We start from the raw sequence: 23,521 nt of genomic DNA, 5'->3' as shown, positions 1-23,521 counted from the left end.
TAAATATTCAGTGAGATGTGTAAAAGTTCTCCGCTTAAAAGACGCTCCTTTGAAGATGCGTGGAAAACCCTTGATAAAAAATGTCTTAGTTTTCTGTAAGTTTGAAAAATAAAAAGTTTGATGTTCGATCAAAATATGAAGTCTTTTTAAACGCTTTATTACAGACTAAAAGATACTTATTCAGAAAACAAACAACAAAAATCAGCGTTATATTTACGAAATTTCCACAGGACTAGTTTCGATGGTTTTACCGAACCACCATCCTCAGCTGCAAAACCGCAAAATGCAAAAATAAAAGATACTTATTCTTCCATCGAAATTACGCGCTATACGTTATGAAGATGTAAAAAAGGTACAAATGTGATCATAAAATTGCGTACAGATTCTGTCCAATGTTAAGAATATTGTCAAGAGTAAAAAAAAAAGTGTTTAATCGGTAACGGCGATTGCTGACATTTTTATGCACCGTCATTCCGTCATCGTGCATCTTCTTTATCCAAAGTTGAAAAGTATCATCATCATCACACACAAGTATTCACGTACGCACACACACATATATTAGTTTTGTATTAAATGTATGTATGTGTGTATATATGCATATATATATATATGTATATATATATATATATATATATATGTATATATATAATATAAATATAAATCTACTACTTTCAAAGACAAAAGGAAAAATAGTAATCATAAAATACATGGGAAGTATAAATGAAAAAAATACAACCAATAAATGTTAAAAGAATAATTTGGGAAGGAAAAAAGAGCAACTTAGATTTTTGAAAATGTTAGCTTTAGGCCAGAATTGGTTAGAAATCGTAGCTTAAAAAAAAAAAAAAAAAAAAAAAAAAAAAAAAAAAAAAACTGCCACGAGCTTGTACGCCGTTAGGGGGTAAAATCCAAATATTTCAATAAATCACATTTATATAATCCAAAAACGTTTCCTTGTTCTGAGAGCGCTTCGAAAAATTCTCTCTAACGTAATAAAAGACTTCCTATACTGCTCACAAAATCCACTCCTTACTTTTCTGCACTTTGTTAAAAATGAAATACAATAAATTCAAAGAAAACAGGTCCATTATGTTCCACTGCTTACTTCGGCGTGTACGGGTTGAACGGATAAAGACGCAGATTACTGTGACTGTTTTCCACTGCTTACTTCTGCCTGTACGGGTTGAACTGATAAAGACACAGATTACTGTGACTGTTTTTCTAAGATTATTTCTAAATTTGAAATTTTAAAATTTCAGTTGAATCTTTGTCGATTAAGATAAAGGCTGTTTTATTTATTTACCTCATTCGTCGCACCAACTCCCTGATTACACAGAATTCTCGAATACGTGTCAAGGGTGCTGACCACTACACTACGAAGAAGGCGGGAGAAATACCTTATAACGTGAGGGCGAAGCTTTTTATTTTATGTTTAATATCTTTTCTTGACGCTTTGCGGATTTTTAGATAGAGATATCGTGACTACGATAGAAAAATGAGATGAATGTTGTTCTGTAAAGAAACGAATTGTAAATAGCTGTAAATAAAATTTTCCATGTGAAAAATTAGCAAAGAATTCCAATTATCCTGCAGATTTTTTCAAGGAAACGTAAACAGAAAGATTTCCTTATCAAATATTGCTGATGATGAAGATAATAATAAGAAAATACGACATTGGAAACACAGACAATTTTCAAAAAGGTATTTAATTTTCATAAGGGTGCAAATATTTATTTCATCTCCTGCTTAAGTTAATCAGTAACTGAAACGAAAATCGGATTAACGCTATATTGGGTGCTGACGAACCCAGTATAACGTCCTAAGGGTGCTGACGAACCGTTTCAAGGAAGAAACTGATCTTCAGTTCGTGCACACTTCGTAACGCCGCGGTACTATTATAGAGATTTCTGTCTTTTCGAACAGCGATAATAAGGGTGCGGCACAGCTATCAAACAGTCCCAATTATAGTAGGTAAAGAGTGCGGCAGCTTAATTCATAAATATTAGATTGCGTAAGCGGGAAGTCCGGTTTCAATTACAGAACGAAACAAAATAACTGACAGAATAGAAATCGAAAACTATTTCGGTAGTTTTTAACTTTTGCTTACAAATGATGCTATTTTAGGACTAATTAAAAATTGCTTAGCGGTTGAACATTTGTTAAAAGTCATGGAGAGGAAATATATAAGGGAGGAGGGGAAGAAAAAAAAAAAAGCTCTCATGATTAGACAACAAAAAAAATCAGACTTGAATATAAAGACGCGTATTCAGTTTCAAAATTATATATTTTAAAATGACATCTGGAAGGGAAAAAAATTAAAATCTGAACGAGTTCAGATTTTAACGTTGACCCGAAAAGACTCATTTAAAATTTAATATGGGTTATCATTAAAGATTATAGGTAGAGAATGCCAAATGAAAAAGCGAAGCATTTAATAGGATATTAGATAAATATGCATTTAGACTAACATGGGAATGTTATACATCTTCTGTATATTTAAGAAGTGAAAAAATTGTGCAGTATCATTCCATAAAAATATTGAATGTTTTTAATTAGACATATCATGAATTAAATACATTTTAATTTCAATCAATCAGATTAAAAAAGTAAACAAATAATATTCTTAAAGATTGCGTCTATTGCTTTCAAATAACTGTCTGTCAATCAATAACAGACAGATTGAATATGAAGCAATATCTAACGTTTTTTTTCGAATGGCAAGAGGCTCGAACGGAAAATGAAACAACGCAAAACCGTATTTCGAGACTAATAGCCCGTTTGAACTTTACTAACAAGAAGGGGAGGAAAGGCAATTGTTTCAAAACTGCTAAATACGAAACCCCCAAGGAAGAAACAAAACGTAGAATGTGAGCAACAAACCAATTAAGATAAGATATTTCAAGAGAATAAAAATACAATTCCTTGCTCCAAATTTATTTCATATAAATTATATAATTTACACTCGATGTATTGAATAACTTAAATCCATACAAAACCTTTAAATTCGGCTTCCCGAGTTGCTTATTTATATTTACAGAAAGCTTAATACTTACCTGGTATCTCCAGTGCAGAAAGAAGAAAACTATCTTTGGCTTATAGATGAATTCAGTTTTAAAAGAAAATACTCCCCAATTCAAACCATATTCTTCCAATTGTGTCACAACTGCGTAGAAGAAATGCTTTAAAATTAAAGGTCAACATAAAAAAACCGTGAATTGCGTTCCTAGAATTTCCACCACCTTCTTGTATTGTCGGATTACAGAAAATTTTTGCTTCATGGGCTATATTTCATTCTATTGTTTCAAAAGCTGCATGTTGCAAAAAAACACTTTTTATGGTTATTTATTCCAAGTCTGAGAGATTTAGTATAACTTTGCCAATTGTTTAAATCTTCTATTGAAGCTTTAATACTATAAACACTTCTTATTATTTTAACAATTCGGAAAGGCGATAACTAGTGAAAGATATGTAGTGAAGAACATGTAAGAAAAAAAATGTATTCTTGAAATATAGAAATTTATTACGCAAAATTAGTAAGAGATAATAATCACGTCAAAGTTTTCTTCAAATGAGAAACAAAGGGAATAACTTAAAATGGAACTTCATTACAGCGCACTTCGAAAGAGTAATTCATACATTTTTACATGCAAATAAAACTTCTGGCTCTAATTCCAACAAAATTCTGTTAGTTGGTAATGGTATATTTGGCTTTAGTGCACATACATCCGACTATGTTAAAAATATGATTTACCAAAATCATTTCCAGTATAACATTATATTCTGCCTAACATTAAAATTCAAATCAAGAATATTTCTCTTTCCATCCTTAATATCTTATATTTTTAAAGCGTTAATAATTCTCTCTTTTGACCTATCTTATACTAGCCTTGTTCTCGTATTATACGTCTGCATCAAGATTTCCATGATAAAAGGCAATTCGTGCAATTTTCAGGGGTCTTGATTTCCATTCCTCTTACACTGCTTTCTACAGCCCATCCATCCTGGTGGGTTTCAGCTTAGAAAGAGGTCTTTCCGAGAGACCAAAGCTGAAATAGTCCATAGATGAAACGTCAGAGGACTTCGTAGAAATACGTTGAAAAGGTATATATGCAATACCTGTTTATCAGTATTCAATTTTTCAAGGAATGCAATGGTACTTTTAGAAGTATGACTTCTTGCTTTGTCTTGATGAAATTTCAGTCGTTCAGAGTCACTGGGATAAAGAAACGAAATTTCTGTAAATATCGGACTTAAATTTTTCTCTTGATACTACGTTGAGTTGATCTTAACATTCTTTCCCACTCTTCTTATTTTTAATTCTCCATTGTAAAAGAATCCTGAGACAACCATAAATAACTTAGTGATTGTTTTAGCCCAAAGGAGCAATTTGCCCAGAAGAGCTATTGATTTTGTTTTGGCATTTTACATTGATTCACTATAAACGGCAAATCACTTTTTAAACTATTATATTTAAAGAAATTAAATACTGAAGAATTTGCATAAATGTATGTATGTTTCTCTCATTGTGATAAAACAACGGTACCTAGAGCCATCAGATTTTTAACCACGTACGTCTCCACCCGAATACGGGCATCTGGAAGCCCAAATTTTGAATTTGTTTCATTATCTGTTTCATATTTTATAATGCATTTATGAAGAAACTCAAAGATTTCAAATCGAGCAATGGCAACACTGTAAGGAAAGAACAAAAAATATCTTCAGTGCACGAGACTGTGTATTGGAAATTCTAAAAAATTCTCTTTTAAATATTTTGCGATATTTCTGTTGAAATGAATTTTATAGTTTAAGTGCGAAGAACATGATATTTAATAAATAAAGGTAACACACAAAATGTTAAAAAAAGCCCCTTTGGACGTAATATAAAATCTAAAAGCTTTCAGATCTTTTTTTTTTTTTTTTTTTTTTTTTTCATCGATGAAACCAGATTTGTACATTTGTTTCTCTTCGCTTTCGACAATAAATATATCTTTACTTTGCTGCAATCATTTAGGTAAACTCTTGCTTCCTCGATGGTCACAATGCATTTGCATTTATCTCTTGCTAAATATTTTTCCTGCAGTGTGTATCAAAAATAAGTGATGCCTAGATCTAATGTTTCAGTTTTGTATAAGTTGAGGAATCTGGCAACTTCTAGCTAAAAAAACGTAAGAAGCTAGCCGCCTTTTTTTTTCGGGGGGGGGGAGGTCTTTTTGCTATTTTAATGAAGCTGTGCTGGTGCTGAGTGTTTTTTAAGGTGCAGTGTTTTAAGTGTCCATCAATGAAAGTATGTCATACGTACAGGACTATAATATTGTTGTGTGCGTACGGGTTCGTTACGAAATGAATGCACAAGTCCGATGAAAAATGAAGAAAATTTATTATTATCACAACAAATATGATTAAATGTCCTCAAATAATCGTGCAGTATCACAATATATCACAGTAGTATCTTCTAACTACTCAAACGTTCAAGAGAACTTAATTCGAAACAGCTAAAGAAAGCTAATCCGCGAATTCGCTACAATCAACAAGAGCAGTTTTCTAAACAAACTCTGAAAACAACAACAAACTAAGTAACTAACTAAAATCACCCGAACTGAGAGGTTTTCCTCCTTTTATAAGATTTTAAATCGCGCGCGAGAATTTTTTGGAACTTTCTCGAAATCAGAAAGAGATATTTATTAAATGTTAAATGCACGCGCTCTTTTCAATTTATTTTCAATTTTTCGGCTTAGCTTTCTTTTAATATTCGTCACGCGCTGCACTCCGCGGGAAATAAAACCAATTAATTTACAATTCAACTAACGTTAATTATTTAAATGCCAAATTCGTAACAATATGTCTAGATTCTCATTTATGTTTGCAATTTCTGTTAACAAAAGTAGCATTTACATTCCGCTGTAGTTATGAATTTCATGAAAAGATTGAAAACACTACTGCAGGAGGTGTAAAATTAACTAAATTAAACTTGTCATTGTTTAATAGAAAGATGCAGATTGAGTAGGTTTTGGGGATCTTTTCATTTTCAGTATTCACAACAATACTGCATTTGAGCTGTTCTCTCCGTGAGTTTGGCGGGCCATTCTACTTCCATGATTTATTTACTGTTTTTGAGTTTGGGAATCCTGAAGTTATTATCGTTTGACTTTTATTTTTTTTTTTTAAGTTAGAAGGAGTTCCCTGGAAAGTACCACAGCGATGAGGGTTTTCGTCGCTGACAGCTAACTTCCTGTATTTTACTACAACCGATAGCTGTGATAACTTTGAAAGTCATGTAAGTCATCGCCGAAATTTTCAAGTCTCCTTCTGTAAATAAAATACAATAAATGTTTGGGCGATAAGTATCAGGGCCGATCCTAAGGTGTCGGCAGCCGAGTGCAAAGACCGTATGTGCCGCCTCTCTAAAGAATTTTTCATATATTGACTAAACTTTGACGTTATAAACTCATCTACCTGTATAAGAGTAAAAAGTAAAACATTAATTAAAATGCAAATAAAATTTGAAGTGCAAAACATTATTTCTTTTTAGCCAGCTAATAGGTTACAATAGCGACAAAATACTTTAAAAAATAAACTGGTTATCATAAATTAAGGAAAAATCACGATTACTGAAAAAGTTACATGTAGAATTTTATGAAATTTACCCACAATATATAACACATAGTAAGTATCAAATAACATAAAAAGAAATTACCAGACAATTATGTTAGTATAGAAATTAGCACATGTATAAAATGAACAAATCGAAGATGTCAGTTTGCTATAGTAAAAGTACCTTCAATATAGAATATAATCGCCTCTAGAAGCAATACAGCACATACAGCGATGTGTAATGTTTTCAATTATGCGGTCTATCAGTTTCATAGGAAGCGAGAGCCATTGCTCTTGCAAAGCAGTTGCAAGCACGGCAAGGGTCTGAGGGGGCGGATTGAGAGCAGATAAACGTCTCCCTAAAGCATCGCAAACGTGCTCGATAGGATTCAAGTCCGGGAATCGAGCTGGCCACTCCATGCGCATAATTGTTTTCTGTTGAAGATAATCATATACGATGCGAGCCCTGTGTGGTCTTGCATTGTCGTCCTGTAACAGGAAAGCATCACCTATTGCCCTGGCATATGGGCGTACATAAGCATCAAGGATGTCATCTCTATAAACATGAGCATTCACGGTTCCACTTGGAAAAACATGTAGGTCTGTGCGTCCACCCAAAGAGATGCCACCCCAAACTCAGACACTACCTCTTCCGTATGCATCTCTTTCACGGATGTTAGACGGATGATAACGGATTCCAGGTTCTCTCCATATCAAATAATGCCTACTATCGCGTTCTAGACTAAACCTGGACTCATCCGTAAAGAGAATAACCCTCCATTGCTCAGGCGTCCAGTGGATATGTTGTCGTGCCCACTGCAAACAGTTCCTCCTATGGCGTGACGTGAGCGGCACGCAAATGGCTGGTCACCTCGCATACAGAGTACCTTAGTGAAGCCTTCTACGCACGGTTGACGTTAACACCAACCTTCTAGTGGCTACAGCAAGGGAGGATCTAAGAAGAGTCGGAGTAGCGGTTCTATCCTGCGTGCACATAATCTCAAATATCGGTCATCGGCGCTTGTCGTAGCAGTTGGCAGTCCTTGGCTGAACCTCCTAGATGTCGAATCTGTGGTCTGAAATTGTCTCCAAAGTCAATGAACCACAGAAGGACTTACATTTAGCCATCTGGCCGCTTCTGTTTGACTTTGTCCTGCCTCCAGTCTCCCAATGGCTCTCCATCGTAGTTCTGCAGGCAAATGATGCCTGGAGTTCATTGTTACGAATTGGCTATCTCAGATTTCTGATGTCACTATCACAGAGAAATATGTGGGCTTGCTCTCAAACATGGACATTTATGCTCCTTGCAGATGACGTATTCCAAGTGCAGCGCCACTAATTTGCATATTGGAGTTTTACTTAGCTACTCTTGTTTGGCAACATATTCAAATTTTACACGGTCTGGCTTATTTTTGAGGGAGCTATCGTTATTTTTGTGATTTTTTCTTAATTTATGATAACCAGTGTAATAAACAAACAAAAATATTACCTTTAAAATAAAAATAGACTTTTTATAATTAGAAATGCAAAACAACAGTATTTACTCAAGCATAATCTAATAAATAAGTGCTAAAGCATAGATTTCGTGAAGCAAAAAGTGTATAAATCAGTCCTTCTACAAGGATAACAAATCATGACAAATTAAAACTGAAGACAAAATTTAAATATTTTAAGACTTTTAACTACACAAAAGAATAATGATTCAGCACCCATTATTCTTTTCACGTGTCTGGTGGTACCTTCAATTAAGGCATTTCATGATGTAATTATGTTTTTTCTTCTTTGTACGAAGTAAAAAAGAAGTATTGTAATCGCGAAAAATTTCGGGTATCATATTTCAACGAAAATATCCATTTTGACCGCTATCAAATGCAATTTAACGATGTTTTTGCGTAACATCTGTGCGTAAGGATAGAATAAAGGACTCTTCCCCCCCAAAAAAAACTATAAAAACTGATTTAAAATGAATTCTGAAGAGAATTTTTAGTGGCGTCTGTACTAACGACGTATGTATGTATGTATCTCGCATAACTCAAAAACAAGTAGCCTCAGAACGTTGAAATTATGTTTGTGAATTGCAGCCATGTTTATTTACATGCATTTTTGCGTTGTGGCGAAGTGAGAACTGAATGAGAATTAATTGAATGAGAAATACTGAACCGTCTGTGAAAAACTTTTTTTTGTTTTGTTTTTGTTTAATTTCTTTTATGCATTATTTTAGATTTATTACAGTATTTCAATAGAACATGAGGTAATGAAAATTCTTCAGATGATATAAATTTTGTGCATTCTGAGTTATAAAAAAAATCATAACCTTGTTCTTAGGTAGTATAATTTTTTGCTTTTTCTCCTCAATCGAATAGCTAGTCATTCACTAGGTAGGGGTAAAATTTCTTGGCATGCTGCAACCAGTGATTACATGGCTAGTAATAGTGAATCAGTTATTTCTACTAAATCTGATAAACTTACCTTCGGCGGCATAGATCTTGAAAAGGCAAGAAATATCTACAATCCCTACGCTATAGGCAAAACAGCACTGCTTCTCCAAAAACTAAAAATATTAAAATGCCAACTGCTCAGGAAATCGTCGATAAATATAAAAATATTTTTCCCAACTTTGCAAAAGGTATTACTAACGAATTACTAAGCAAAATTACGCCTCAGGCAAATTCTTCTACTGAAAAGAACTCAAATTACCAATGGATCACTTCTACTAAAACGTGCAAATCACCGAAAACATCTACGCCCGCAGAAATCCCGCAAAGTAATAAATTCGAAATCTTAAACTAAACAAATCACTCAGAGGCTGAATAAATGGACGTAAATGTGAGTTGTAACGTTGAAAAGATTCCCCCAATTGTTCTTACAGATCAAAATGCAGATTGGCTTACAACTAATAAAATTTTGCAGGAAGCATGTAAAAACGAGTACGAATCTACTATGAGAGCCCGAAAAATTTTCCCTCCAAACCTCTACACTAGAAGATTACAAAGCATTTATCGAAATTTTCAAGAAAGTAGAGATTAACTTCCACACCTTCCCTCTCGATGCAGAAGCTACTATCAAAGGTTATCCTAAAAGATATCCTCAGTTCAATTACTGAGCAAGCAATCTTTCACGACCTCGAAAATAGAAAATTCCCGATTCTCAGAGTAAAACAGTTTACAAAAACACAAGAAGATCAAATTATCAAACTACCTATTTATTTTCTAGAATTAAAAAGAAATGAAGCAGGCGAAGCCCTCCATAAGCTTGATCAATTTCAATATTGAAGTAGAAAAATACACACCCAGGAAGCGTCCAATCCAATACTACAACTATCAAGGATACGGACATTCCCAGAGTAATTGCTACAATAAGGTCAGGTGTTGTAAATGCGGGGAAAATCACCATTCAGATACTTGTCAGATGAGAAACGAAATGCATTTTCTGCTCTGAGAAGCATGTAAGCTCATACCGAGATGTAGGGTTTATCTCAAGAAAATAGAAAGTCCAGCTTCCAGACCTACCCCTCCGAAGACTGATGAATTTTCAGCTCTGAGCAAGTATCATCCAGCAAAGAAATTCGCAAAAACGAAGCAGACTTACAACGGAAAATTAAATTCTAACTTTCCGCAAGTTGAGGAAATCACAGATATTTAATCAGTTTTTAAAGATCCTACCATTATTGATCTCCTTAACAATATTACTTCAATAGCGCAGACGATAAAAAAAGCCAAGACTATCCCAAATAAGATGATACTAGACTTCCAAGCAGTCGAACTCCTGAAATTTGCAGAAGATTAATTTCCCGAATTCTTGCGGGCCACCTTAGCTGAGCGGACTTAACCAGAGTAGCGGATATGACTCTCGTGGGTTCGGACATAGTCCGGTTCACTCTCCGCCATTTTTGGCCGAGGCCAAAAATGGACACTATGATGCACTGGCTCTTTTCGTCAGTTTAATTAATTTTTCTTATGTTTTTCATTTTAGGAATCCAATATAGAGTTGTAAAGACCTTCGGGTCGTACACCACTTACAAAGCGACGACCTAATTTATAAAATGAATGAGATATAACGCTGTTAAGTGAACCTAGCGCCAGAGTGTAGCTATGGTAAACAAATATAGTGAATTTTAAAGAATGCATTTATTTTTTGTGGTTTATGTGCTATCGACAAAGTAGATTTAATTCAATCCAATAAGTTTAAATGAAATGTAAGTAGATAGAAAATGACAGTTCTGCGACAGGTGGGTCAGTGGGTCAGGGGGCGTGGTCAATGACATCACAGAGGGCGGGGCCAAAGGCAACGTCATTACACTAGGAGGCGTGGTTTCGAGTGGAGTTGAGTTGTTGGTAGATTGCTGGTTGAGTTGTAGACCTCCTGCTTTTCATTTAAAGTTAGTTTTTTTTAAATTGGCAACGGGAAATATTTTCTGCATCTTAATTTTGATGAAATGTCGATGCTGCCCTCTCTTGACGAAAAAGTGAATTATATGTTTTAGAAATATATTTTTTAAGTCTGGTGTTAAAATTATTCATTGCGCGACTCTGAAAACAATGTAAAAGAAACAAATAAATAAAAAAAAAGACTTTCCTTTAATGAAACTACAAGATATTTTTTTTTTATTACTCAATTTTATTCTGATACTTTTATTCTTTCTAGTTTTCCATGAAACTTTAACTAATTTCTTAGGTTTTCTGTTCATAATAACATATTTATTTACTGTCATATTTTTTTAATACTTAACGTTTCTAATTTGTAATATTTTATTTAATTTCCACATACTAGTTTTTTTTCATACCTTTCATACCATTTCATCATACCCTGATTTTTAACTTATATATTATATTTCACAAACGTTCCCGCACATGCTGTTTATTTGTTACACTACTTAATTTTAGATGTAATTTCACACTTTTTTTAACGTTATAAGGTTCAATATATTCTGAATTTTAACTTCATTTACTTTTTTTAAACCATTCTAGTATTCTATACACACTTTAACTTAGTGGTTTGAAATTCTATTTAAAAAGAAACGTTTATTTTTCGTGATCTTAGTTCTTTTACTAAATTTTCTACAGAATTTCTAATTTCTTTTACATGTTTAACAATATCTTCCTTACATTACCGAATATTTTTTTAAAAAAACTTAAGTCTATAACTGCTAATTGCTTTTCTTACGTTCATGATTTCCCTTCTGTGTTTATATTTCTTAATTCTTATTTAACTTATTTATTATAATGTTTTTATTTCCGTCTCATCACTCGTAATTCCAACATTTTATCCCTTTTTATTCATTTTAACGATATGGATTGTTTTCATTTACTCCATATTCAAATATTTCCTTACAATTTTTAAAATACTTGTTTTATTCTCCGATCATAATAGATCATCTACAGGTTTTACTCAGAAATTTCCATTCACAACTTTACAGTTTAATACCATTTATATCTAAATGTATTTCTTTCTCATATAGCTTTACGATCTTCAAAGTTTCTAACATCATGTTTAGTTTTAAATCCCTATTACCTTTATGTGTGTTGATAATTTTCATTTCTAATTTTACAACCACGTTCAGTGTTTCATCCACACATACCAAAATATTTCTTACATCTTCTGGTATTTAGTCTATGGCATATTTCAGTACTTCAAATGAATTTACACTGCTCACATTATTATTTTTTCATGTTTTAGAGACACTGACTATACTAATTTTACTATTTTTCATACACTAATTGCATCTATGTCAGCACTCATGATAAAGTAGCAATTGTTTTACATCACATGCATAAAGAAATTTTTAAAACCAACTTTTTCAATATCGTAGTCAAATTACTGTTTTCCAGATGGGAATTACCAGTAGTCTTTGGTTTTACTCTGTTACATCTTTTTAAATTTTAACATCTAACTTTTAATTCTAATATACATCTTTCGAACAGTTTTTTTCTTTTAATGATAGCCTTACCTTATTTGTTCAAATTAATTCTTTAATTCACCTTCTTTACTATCTTTTAATACCTTCATAATTCACTATGCAAACGCAATGTCTTTCACTGACATTCTGTCTGTTAATACCACAAGTTTCCTTAATTGACAAAAAGTGAATTATTTCTCATTTCAAAATAGAACTACTATATTTTTGCACAAACATTACCTTCATCCATTCAAGACGCCCCTTAACCTGTAACTGATGTAGCGATAGGAAAGGAGACTCTTATCATATGCTCTTTCGACTTTTGAGGTTTTTAGAACTTCTTTGGCAAGTATATCAGTACCATCAGAAAATATACTTGACATTTTTACTCAGTTTAAAGGCAACATACTGTTATAAGAATGGTTTTAGTTAAATTTATAACACAAATAAACACATTTTGTGCTAAATAGGCATAAACATTTAGATTCAGAATATTTCTTTTTAACCCGATGTAAGACTTGAATTTCATTCATGATACGGATTGTCTCTTGATTTTTTTTGTTTACCTTACACTAATAGAAAATTTTTATTTTACAAGTTCAGCTTTTAACGAAATAGAAATAAAAACTACGATACACCTGGTGTTTTTAAGAAAAGGAACTTTGATATATTTCTGGAAATGTAAATGCTTTTTAGAGTTTTTTTCTTTCAATAATGTTGATTTTCATTACTTTACTAATTTCAATAATTCTCTTATTAGCTAATATGAATGAAAGAAGATTGTCAAAAATGTGACACAGTATAATTCTTACGAACATACGTACCTTTACCAGCATACAGATATTACCGATTGAAATGAAGAAAGATACAGATATTTTACTCCAATCTACATTAAATTAAAAAATATTTAAACTTTCATACATTCCAAAGAATAAACGAAAACTCAATAGATATTGTCATGTGTGTACATATGAGATAAAAGTTTTATGAATGGTATTTAAAGTAATGCTTAGAACTTCATAAAAGCGAACATTCACTATGTTAATACACATATCATCAGTTATTTACATAATTCAATGTAATATTAATCATTACATGTACTATATGCATATATATTTAAAGTTTAATTGTCTTACAATTGAATAATTAACTATTGAGAGAAAGAGGTTCATATCTTACACTATTTAATTCACATGGAACAAATTTTTCCATCAACCACATTGAACCGCGTTTATTAAATTCGCCAAAGCTTTTTTATTTCTGGATTTTCACACTCACGACACATTTTAAATGTAACTATTGATTACCATTTCAAACACCGATATCATAACTCAGTGTAAAACTACATCATAACTCATTTTTTCCCTACTAACTACAATTTTATATATTCAAGAAGTACATCTAAGACATGATCATTTTCTATGTTCTAGCAAATCGATTCAATTGCGAACATACTATTAAGACTTGCGATTTTAGAAGACTTGCATGTATTAACGATGTCAACGTTTCTTCGTTTTTATAAGATTCACATCAAATCATGTCGCATTCGAATGTGGTGTAAGAGATCACTTTTTCTTTTAAACACTTGTAAACAATGGATGCAATTTATAAGAAGAGAAGTATCATGCTGTTTCAAAACATCATCATCAGCATATTTCTGTTTCTTTTGACACCGGCAACATTTAAAAAAAAAGTTTCCTGAGATATTCTTCAAATTCTGTTTTACTTGAAAAAATGTCCGAACATTCAATACGATGTAAAGATTCATATTGTTTTAAATTCTTATGCTCACTAAATATTTTTTATCATGATTTACTCTTAAAAGTAACTTTATTAGTTTTCATATCCTTTTTACATGAAAAGAACTTGTGATTATTCACTACAAAATTCTAAGACGAGAAGCTTCGCGACTTTTCAAACTATAAACTTAAATTTCTTAGGACATACACTACATCTGATGTTTCTTTCATGAGATTTCAAATATCTCTTCAGATTACTGGTATTCAAGAAACCTCGCAAATATATCACATAAGTTCAGCGAATAATCGCTTCATAAACTCTTAAATTTTCAACACGAGTGAATCACTTGAAGCATATACTGCACTGTAAACATACAATACTTAAAAAAATTGTTATAAAAAATAAAAATACTTTCATTTCACCAAGAAGCTTTTCTATTTAAATACATTTATTTATTTCCAAAGAACAAGTTTCTGTATTATACATAAAATATACTTAGAATTTTTTTCATTAGTTAATATCAAATTAACAACAATATCCATTTACTGACATTTGATATACATGTTTGCTTTAAAATTAAAACTAAAATTTCAATATATTTCTATTAAAAAAACATAAGGAAAAAAATACTCATAACATCAACCAAAGACAGAAATTTAAATAGAATAGCTATAGTTATATTAGTGCATTTTTATAATCTTCATAACATTTCGATTCAAAAAACCTATTACAAAATAAATGAAACATTTTTTTCTGCCTTAAAGAATCTCTTATATTTTTTAAATTAATACATAAAAATATATCTTCACCAATATATTTAATTCTATCCTCAACACTTATTATAATGCAATCATGTCTTGTTTGTGAAGGATGATTTACAATGCAATCTTCGCATTTATATAGCTTTTTTTATCACAGAATTTAATTCAGTTTTGATAGAGTTTATGAGTTCTTTAAAAAGTTCATCATCATCACTTACCATATCCGAACAATTGTTTTTACATTTGATTTGCAACGGTAAAATAATTTCAAAAAAACTTTTATATAAAGTATTAGATACATCAGGAATAATTTCTTTCAATTTTTTTAAAATATCACAGTTTACTTTTAGGTATGTAGGTTTTAGTTTAAAAGAATTTTCATCTTGTTTAAAAACTTGTTGAAAAATACACTCACCTTCTTTGTTGAAAACTACCAACTCATTATTGCAAATGAGGCTGGCACTCGTATAGACAAAATTAAATTCATATATTTTTGAGGAAAATTCTTCCCATGTTGTAGGAGTTATAACAACACCGCGTGTAGTAGGGTATAATATTTTATTTTGTTCCACACATTCACGTAGATGAATGTTCATTCTGTTTTCAAACTGATTTATGGACACAAAATATCCCCAACCAAGAGTCCACTATGCAATCAACTTCGAACTTTCTTTTTTCTGTTCTCGATTATTCGGCATGAAGATATTTTCAGGAACAGACTTCATATAGTGGGCAAACCAGTCATCCTCTGGAAGTTCATCCTCATTATCTTCCAAGCGTCGTTTTTTTAATTTTCGAAATTTTTGTTTCGGAATGTGATACTAATTCTAGGATCTTTAACGTCAGTTTGAGAGGGTATTCCGTGCATCCAAAATTGATTCGTTGGGGGTTTCATTACAAGGAGAGTTCCATGAGTTAAGTCCACGCTTCGAGATGTGAAATTTCGCCTGGTAAATACCATTTGACGTTTTGCACCTAAACTGATGATAGGTATATCACTTTCAGGTTCGAGACAAGTTTCATTGTCTTTATGCGTTGAAATTTTCGCCACTCCGTCAGGATAATAGTTCAATAAAGCAAAATTATATTTTTTGCCAGTTATCGTTTCAACATAATCTTTTACATTTAGAAGAGTTTGAGTCCATGGTTCTGCCCAAATGCTCGTTCCAGAGAATTCGTAACTAAGTCCTTCATCACCAAAACCGAGTACTTTTCTTCGTGGAACATACTGAGTCCCATTAATTTCAAAACTAATATTTTTAAAATCATAATTTGATAGTTCCTCTAGCAAAATATCAGCTTCATTTCGTGAATAAAATTCTTCGTATAATTCCACATTTAACTCTGTATCACATATATTCCTCATATTCGCTTTTGAATCTAACGACAATTCTGAATGATATAGAAATACGTAGCATTCTTAAATAGCAAAAATTATCTAAAACATACATTAACGAAATGATTTCATCAACACTTATCGTAATACATTCTTGTCATGTCTTGTTTGTGAAGCCAGTCTTTCCGGCGTCATATGTGTAAAAATAATCATGATAGGATAGTGGGAAAGAGTTATAGTGTCCTAATGTTGTTATTCTGAACCTCGATATTACATATATGCATAAGGAGAATCTTAAAAGCATCATCCACTTATCATGATAGAGTAACGGAAAATTTCTAAAACTCTCATAATCATACGCGAAAGAATGTATTATCTTAAGGTTATTGTTGCTATTCCAAATTTGACAGTACATACAGAAGTGAAGGAAGACCCTTGATAAGCGCTGTAGGTTATCATGATAACGTGTAGTCTACAGCGCTTATCAAGGGTCTTCCTTCACTTCTGTATGTATTGTCAAACTTGGAATAACAACAACAACCTTAAGATAATACATTCTTTCGCGTATGATTATGAGAGTTTTAGAAATTTTCCGTTACTCTATCATGATAAGTGGATGATGCTTTTAAGATTCTCCTTATGCATATATGTAATATCGAGGTTCAGAATAACAACATTAGGACACTATAACCCTTTCCCACTATCCTATCATGATTATTTTTACACATATGACGCCGGAAAGACTGGCTTCACAAACAAGACATGACAAGAATGTATTACGATAAGTGTTGATGAAATCATTTCGTTAATGTATGTTTTAGATAATTTTTGCTATTTAAGAATGCTACGTATTTCTATATCATTCAGAATTGTCGTTAGATTCAAAAGCGAATATGAGGAATATATGTGATACAGAGTTAAATGTGGAATTATACGAAGAATTTTATTCACGAAATGAAGCTGATATTTTGCTAGAGGAACTATCAAATTATGATTTTAAAAATATTAGTTTTGAAATTAATGGGACTCAGTATGTTCCACGAAGAAAAGTACTCGGTTTTGGTGATGAAGGACTTAGTTACGAATTCTCTGGAGCGAGCATTTGTGCAGAACCATGGACTCAAACTCTTCTAAATGTAAAAGATTATGTTGAAACGATAACTGGCAAAAAATATAATTTTGCTTTATTGAACTATTATCCTGACGGAGTGGCGAAAATTTCAACGCATAAAGACAATGAAACTTGTCTCGAACCTGAAAGTGATATACCTATCATCAGTTTAGGTGCAAAACGTCAAATGGTATTTACCAGGCGAAATTTCACATCTCGAAGCGTGGACTTAACTCATGGAACTCTCCTTGTAATGAAACCCCCAACGAATCAATTTTGGATGCACGGAATACCCTCTCAAACTGACGTTAAAGATCCTAGAATTAGTATCACATTCCGAAACAAAAATTTCGAAAATTAAAAAAACGACGCTTGGAAGATAATGAGGATGAACTTCCAGAGGATGACTGGTTTGCCCACTATATGAAGTCTGTTCCTGAAAATATCTTCATGCCGAATAATCGAGAACAGAAAAAAGAAAGTTCGAAGTTGATTGCATAGTGGACTCTTGGTTGGGGATATTTTGTGTCCATAAATCAGTTTGAAAACAGAATGAACATTCATCTACGTGAATGTGTGGAACAAAATAAAATATTATACCCTACTACACGCGGTGTTGTTATAACTCCTACAACATGGGAAGAATTTTCCTCAAAAATATATGAATTTAATTTTGTCTATACGAGTGCCAGCCTCATTTGCAATAATGAGCTGGTAGTTTTCAACAAAGAAGGTGAGTGTATTTTTCAACAAGTTTTTAAACAAGATGAAAATTCTTTTAAACTAAAACCTACATACCTAAAAGTAAACTGTGATATTTTAAAAAAATTGAAAGAAATTATTCCTGATGTATCTAATACTTTATATAAAAGTTTTTTTGAAATTATTTTACCGTTGCAAATCAAATGTAAAAACAATTGTTCGGATATGGTAAGTGATGATGATGAACTTTTTAAAGAACTCATAAACTCTATCAAAACTGAATTAAATTCTGTGATAAAAAAAGCTATATAAATGCGAAGATTGCATTGTAAATCATCCTTCACAAACAAGACATGATTGCATTATAATAAGTGTTGAGGATAGAATTAAATATATTGGTGAAGATATATTTTTATGTATTAATTTAAAAAATATAAGAGATTCTTTAAGGCAGAAAAAAATGTTTCATTTATTTTGTAATAGGTTTTTTGAATCGAAATGTTATGAAGATTATAAAAATGCACTAATATAACTATAGCTATTCTATTTAAATTTCTGTCTTTGGTTGATGTTATGAGTATTTTTTTCCTTATGTTTTTTTAATAGAAATATATTGAAATTTTAGTTTTAATTTTAAAGCAAACATGTATATCAAATGTCAGTAAATGGATATTGTTGTTAATTTGATATTAACTAATGAAAAAAATTCTAAGTATATTTTATGTATAATACAGAAACTTGTTCTTTGGAAATAAATAAATGTATTTAAATAGAAAAGCTTCTTGGTGAAATGAAAGTATTTTTATTTTTTATAACAATTTTTTTAAGTATTGTATGTTTACAGTGCAGTATATGCTTCAAGTGATTCACTCGTGTTGAAAATTTAAGAGTTTATGAAGCGATTATTCGCTGAACTTATGTGATATATTTGCGAGGTTTCTTGAATACCAGTAATCTGAAGAGATATTTGAAATCTCATGAAAGAAACATCAGATGTAGTGTATGTCCTAAGAAATTTAAGTTTATAGTTTGAAAAGTCGCGAAGCTTCTCGTCTTAGAATTTTGTAGTGAATAATCACAAGTTCTTTTCATGTAAAAAGGATATGAAAACTAATAAAGTTACTTTTAAGAGTAAATCATGATAAAAAATATTTAGTGAGCATAAGAATTTAAAACAATATGAATCTTTACATCGTATTGAATGTTCGGACATTTTTTCAAGTAAAACAGAATTTGAAGAATATCTCAGGAAACTTTTTTTTTTAAATGTTGCCGGTGTCAAAAGAAACAGAAATATGCTGATGATGATGTTTTGAAACAGCATGATACTTCTCTTCTTATAAATTGCATCCATTGTTTACAAGTGTTTAAAAGAAAAAGTGATCTCTTACACCACATTCGAATGCGACATGATTTGATGTGAATCTTATAAAAACGAAGAAACGTTGACATCGTTAATACATGCAAGTCTTCTAAAATCGCAAGTCTTAATAGTATGTTCGCAATTGAATCGATTTGCTAGAACATAGAAAATGATCATGTCTTAGATGTACTTCTTGAATATATAAAATTGTAGTTAGTAGGGAAAAAATGAGTTATGATGTAGTTTTACACTGAGTTATGATATCGGTGTTTGAAATGGTAATCAATAGTTACATTTAAAATGTGTCGTGAGTGTGAAAATCCAGAAATAAAAAAGCTTTGGCGAATTTAATAAACGCGGTTCAATGTGGTTGATGGAAAAATTTGTTCCATGTGAATTAAATAGTGTAAGATATGAACCTCTTTCTCTCAATAGTTAATTATTCAATTGTAAGACAATTAAACTTTAAATATATATGCATATAGTACATGTAATGATTAATATTACATTGAATTATGTAAATAACTGATGATATGTGTATTAACATAGTGAATGTTCGCTTTTATGAAGTTCTAAGCATTACTTTAAATACCATTCATAAAACTTTTATCTCATATGTACACACATGACAATATCTATTGAGTTTTCGTTTATTCTTTGGAATGTATGAAAGTTTAAATATTTTTTAATTTAATGTAGATTGGAGTAAAATATCTGTATCTTTCTTCATTTCAATCGGTAATATCTGTATGCTGGTAAAGGTACGTATGTTTGTAAGAATTATACTGTGTCACATTTTTGACAATCTTCTTTCATTCATATTAGCTAATAAGAGAATTATTGAAATTAGTAAAGTAATGAAAATCAACATTATTGAAAGAAAAAAACTCTAAAAAGCATTTACATTTCCAGAAATATATCAAAGTTCCTTTTCTTAAAAACACCAGGTGTATCGTAGTTTTTATTTCTATTTCGTTAAAAGCTGAACTTGTAAAATAAAAATTTTCTATTAGTGTAAGGTAAACAAAAAAAATCAAGAGACAATCCGTATCATGAATGAAATTCAAGTCTTACATCGGGTTAAAAAGAAATATTCTGAATCTAAATGTTTATGCCTATTTAGCACAAAATGTGTTTATTTGTGTTATAAATTTAACTAAAACCATTCTTATAACAGTATGTTGCCTTTAAACTGAGTAAAAATGTCAAGTATATTTTCTGATGGTACTGATATACTTGCCAAAGAAGTTCTAAAAACCTCAAAAGTCGAAAGAGCATATGATAAGAGTCTCCTTTCCTATCGCTACATCAGTTACAGGTTAAGGGGCGTCTTGAATGGATGAAGGTAATGTTTGTGCAAAAATATAGTAGTTCTATTTTGAAATGAGAAATAATTCACTTTTTGTCAATTAAGGAAACTTGTGGTATTAACAGACAGAATGTCAGTGAAAGACATTGCGTTTGCATAGTGAATTATGAAGGTATTAAAAGATAGTAAAGAAGGTGAATTAAAGAATTAATTTGAACAAATAAGGTAAGGCTATCATTAAAAGAAAAAAACTGTTCGAAAGATGTATATTAGAATTAAAAGTTAGATGTTAAAATTTAAAAAGATGTAACAGAGTAAAACCAAAGACTACTGGTAATTCCCATCTGGAAAACAGTAATTTGACTACGATATTGAAAAAGTTGGTTTTAAAAATTTCTTTATGCATGTGATGTAAAACAATTGCTACTTTATCATGAGTGCTGACATAGATGCAATTAGTGTATGAAAAATAGTAAAATTAGTATAGTCAGTGTCTCTAAAACATGAAAAAATAATAATGTGAGCAGTGTAAATTCATTTGAAGTACTGAAATATGCCATAGACTAAATACCAGAAGATGTAAGAAATATTTTGGTATGTGTGGATGAAACACTGAACGTGGTTGTAAAATTAGAAATGAAAATTATCAACACACATAAAGGTAATAGGGATTTAAAACTAAACATGATGTTAGAAACTTTGAAGATCGTAAAGCTATATGAGAAAGAAATACATTTAGATATAAATGGTATTAAACTGTAAAGTTGTGAATGGAAATTTCTGAGTAAAACCTGTAGATGATCTATTATGATCGGAGAATAAAACAAGTATTTTAAAAATTGTAAGGAAATATTTGAATATGGAGTAAATGAAAACAATCCATATCGTTAAAATGAATAAAAAGGGATAAAATGTTGGAATTACGAGTGATGAGACGGAAATAAAAACATTATAATAAATAAGTTAAATAAGAATTAAGAAATATAAACACAGAAGGGAAATCATGAACGTAAGAAAAGCAATTAGCAGTTATAGACTTAAGTTTTTTTAAAAAAATATTCGGTAATGTAAGGAAGATATTGTTAAACATGTAAAAGAAATTAGAAATTCTGTAGAAAATTTAGTAAAAGAACTAAGATCACGAAAAATAAACGTTTCTTTTTAAATAGAATTTCAAACCACTAAGTTAAAGTGTGTATAGAATACTAGAATGGTTTAAAAAAAGTAAATGAAGTTAAAATTCAGAATATATTGAACATTATAACGTTAAAAAAAGTGTGAAATTACATCTAAAATTAAGTAGTGTAACAAATAAACAGCATGTGCGGGAACGTTTGTGAAATATAATATATAAGTTAAAAATCAGGGTATGCTGAAATGGTATGAAAAGTATGAAAAAAAACTAGTATGTGGAAATTAAATAAAATATTACAAATTAGAAACGTTAAGTATTAAAAAAATATGACAGTAAATAAATATGTTATTATGAACAGAAAACCTGAGAAATAAGTTAAAGTTTCATGGAAAACTAGAAAGAATAAAAGTATCAGAATAAAATTGAGTAATAAAAAAAAATATCTTGTAGTTTCATTAAAGGAAAGTCTTTTTTTTTATTTATTTGTTTCTTTTACATTGTTTTCAGAGTCGCGCAATGAATAATTTTAACACCAGACTTAAAAAATATATTTCTAAAACAAATAATTCACTTTTTCGTCAAGAGAGGGCAGCATCGACATTTCATCAAAATTAAGATGCAGAAAATATTTCCCGTTGCCAATTTAAAAAAAACTAACTTTAAATGAAAAGCAGGAGGTCTACAACTCAACCAGCAATCTACCAACAACTCAACTCCACTCGAAACCACGCCTCCTAGTGTAATGACGTTGCCTTTGGCCCCGCCCTCTGTGATGTCATTGACCACGCCCCCTGACCCACTGACCCACCTGTCGCAGAACTGTCATTTTCTATCTACTAATGTAAATAGTTTCGTATTCCGTACAAGGAAGTCAGGTGGTGTACACGTCAGATTTTTAGGTCTTATTTTAGAAGTCTAATAGCATTGATACGACTTTCCCATCTTGTTTCATATAACAGTTTTAAAGTTAGATTTTTCACTTGTCTTGTTAGTAAATCCCATCGATTTAAGGACGCAGAAAAGTAATTATATATATACCTCTTGCACCATATTAAAAATTAACCACTGGAGCTGGCAACGTTATTAATGACGAGATTTAATGTATGAGCCGCACACGGCACGTCTAGGATCGATTTCGAGAATCTCTTTTTGAAGCTCTATATTTTTCCCTTCATGCTCGATCCATTGGCATAGCCCTGATCCCGTATATCTTTAACTTCGATCTATAAACTAGGAAATAACTTCTATAAGTTATAACTTCTATAAGTTCTATAATAGAAAATCGATAGACCTTCTCCAGTGATATTAGTTACTGGAAAAAAATCCGTCCCCCTAAAAAAAAAATCCAAAATATCTACCTTACCATCAGTAGTGTTTGTTCACATCTAATTACCAACGTTATCTTTTCTGTACGACTAATATCAGGTGAAGAGTCGAGAATTATAGTGTATATCGTGTTAATGACTGAAATTTTCTGGTAAATATTGATACGGATTATAGCTGATAATATTAAGATTGCGTTTGTGCGATATTTAGATTAAAAATCCATTTAAAATCCAGAAAAATATTATTTTCTT

At 31.1% G+C, this 23,521-nt stretch overlaps 1 protein-coding gene across 1 annotated transcript in view; it reads right to left on the bottom strand.

Annotated features, from left to right (window-relative positions):
• The window catches only part of LOC118201416 (uncharacterized), a 28,016-nt gene extending 24,808 nt beyond the window's left edge, over positions 1-3,208 (bottom strand). The window contains exon 1 of the mRNA XM_085823905.1: positions 3,054-3,208. The gene's annotated coding sequence lies outside the window, so the exon portion shown is untranslated. The remainder of the gene's footprint in view (positions 1-3,053) is intronic.
• Positions 3,209-23,521: the final 20,313 nt, after the last annotated feature.

Source organism: Stegodyphus dumicola, chromosome 9 (genome assembly GCF_044657685.1).
Source record: "Stegodyphus dumicola isolate Sdum_Otavi_A_Nest chromosome 9, ASM4465768v1".
NCBI classification, from domain to species: Eukaryota; Metazoa; Arthropoda; class Arachnida; order Araneae; family Eresidae; genus Stegodyphus; species Stegodyphus dumicola.
This window is presented reverse-complemented; position numbering and strand designations above follow the sequence as displayed.